The sequence below is a fragment of the Nannospalax galili genome, unplaced genomic scaffold (genome assembly GCF_000622305.1).
Source record: "Nannospalax galili isolate Female #2095 unplaced genomic scaffold, S.galili_v1.0 scaffold5012, whole genome shotgun sequence".
Classification (NCBI taxonomy): Eukaryota; Metazoa; Chordata; class Mammalia; order Rodentia; family Spalacidae; genus Nannospalax; species Nannospalax galili.
In genome coordinates this window covers 7,657-9,881 of record NW_008331337.1, presented here as the reverse complement: position 1 = coordinate 9,881, position 2,225 = coordinate 7,657, and positions in this window count along the sequence as shown.

The window sequence follows — 2,225 nt, the reverse complement described above, 5'->3', positions numbered from 1 at the left end:
AAATCCCCAGAGAAAAAAATGATAGAAAATCAAATTCAGTATTAAGGCGTTTCTGGAAAGCTTTAAAACTAGAACAGTTTACAAAGGACATTTGAAGGATAACAATTGTACAGGGGGTGGTTAAGAATCCCCAAAGATTAAATAAGATGCATTTCTCTTCTGATAAAGTCTATTCTAGGGATGGAAGCAGGTTTTCCCACAAAGTTCTCCACCAGCAACCTGGTGGGATCAATGAGAAGATGACAGATGTGGCTACAGTCAGGAGGCAGACCCAGAGCCTGCCTGACTCAGGGAACCAACAAGTGCAATGGGAACAGGAGAAGCCCTCTGCCTCCTTAGCCCAGTGCAGGGTCAGGCAACTGGAGCCAACACCTGTAAGTGTATCAAGAATAAAAGAATACAAAAAGACCCCGTGTAAAATCCCCCAAGTACAAAATGATTCCAAAGGGGTAAGTAAAACTGAAAAAGAGCTAACCAAATTAATGCCTCGTACCCATGCTATGGTACCTAACAAGGATCTATGGAGAAAACAGTTAATACGAATGGACAAAACCTTTCCATGCTGTGTGAGACCTTGTCTATGAGTGATTTAATATATAATTTTAACATTGCTCCAAGTGTTTTACAGATGTGAAACCCACTTGAAAGATACCTGAAGAAGCAAAGGCCAGCTATAGCTGTAAGATTCTTGGGAGTTTTATGTAGGTTGGGTAAGATGAGGATAGAGACTCCCAAACTATACCACTGTTAAGAAAATCTACAGTACCAGGGGTGGGTTGCCCCCGCATGAGCTGTTGGTCAGCAAGGTCCTCCAATTCACCAAGGCTATTGCCATTAATGTTGGTTGTACACTAGAAAGGTCAGTAAGGCCGTGTTGCTGAGGACACTGCATGTTGTAAGCATGGGAGAAGAAGAGATGGAACTGAGACTAAGCCAAAAAGAAAAAAAACTCCGTGCCACTGGATGGATGACATTCACATTGATGAGGATGGTTGGGGAAGAAAGGATCCCCTATAATTCTACTCAGTGATGGACCCCACGTGCTGCACACTATGGACATACCAAGCAATACCTGGAAGTGCAATAATGGCTCAACCAACACAAGTACAGCTGACAAATTTCTAATTGGATAAGGCCTGCTTCTAGGGGTGAAATACACATCTGGTGCTGTAGACCAGGCCAACACCTTTTGTCAAGACAGGCTACAGGCCCTAGTGGAGAAGCAATCATGAGTATATTGTTTAATGAGTATAGTACACCTACTGGGATATCTTCTAGGCATTTGTATTTACATTCATGTTTGTTTAAATGTGTCTACTTCCTTCCATTTGTCTTTATAGTAAAAGAAACACCACTGAGATAGATCAGTGACCACAGCCTAAAGACAACTAATGGGGAGGCCCAAGAAGCCACTATCTCGCCATGATACAAGAGAGATTGCCCTACATCTCTCACTCCCTTCAAGGCTCAGTGACTTTAGCTGAACATGGATAGGAAGATTGTAAGAGTGGAGGAAAGGGGTGGAGTGTCTCCCTATTGGCTAGTTCCTCCAATGGGCAGGGCCTGATGCAGAGTGTGGACTACGAAGGGGCTGCTGGGAGCCATTTTGGGATGGAAGCCACAAGCCACGGGTAGCACGCATGGTATGGTGGACATGCAGCCAGCCGCTCGGCAGCTCAGGGACAGAATGGACTGACTCTTCTAGACCTGGGGTAATCACTGGCCCCAGAAGCATGAGCAAATGCTAGTGGTGACTATGGGTGTAGCATGGTCTGATATGGTGGGTTCTGCGTCACTGTGAGGGGCTAGGCATTGGGTACTCATTCCTTTGTAAGTTAATAAACTCACATAAAATATATTATATGGTTTGTCTGATCATGGAGGAGACCCAGAAGGAATTTGGGCCACAAAATGCCATCTCTGTGGACCTGTGTAGAGGTAGAATATTGATAGGTAGAGAGCGGGAGAGAGTGAGCGGATGGATGGAGGAAGGCACCGAGGCACAGATGGAATTCTCAGCGGGATACAGATTTATTTTTCACGGGGCACCTTTCCCTCGGGGAAGGGAAAGATGTCAGCTAAGGGAAAGATGTCAGGGGAGGGAAGGGAAGGGAAGGGATGGGAAGGGAAAGATGTAAAGATGTCAGAGAAAGATGTCCGCCCACGGGTTGTGAGCTGGGACTTTATATATGGGGGCTTTAGGGTGTGGAAGGGGGGATGTTTGG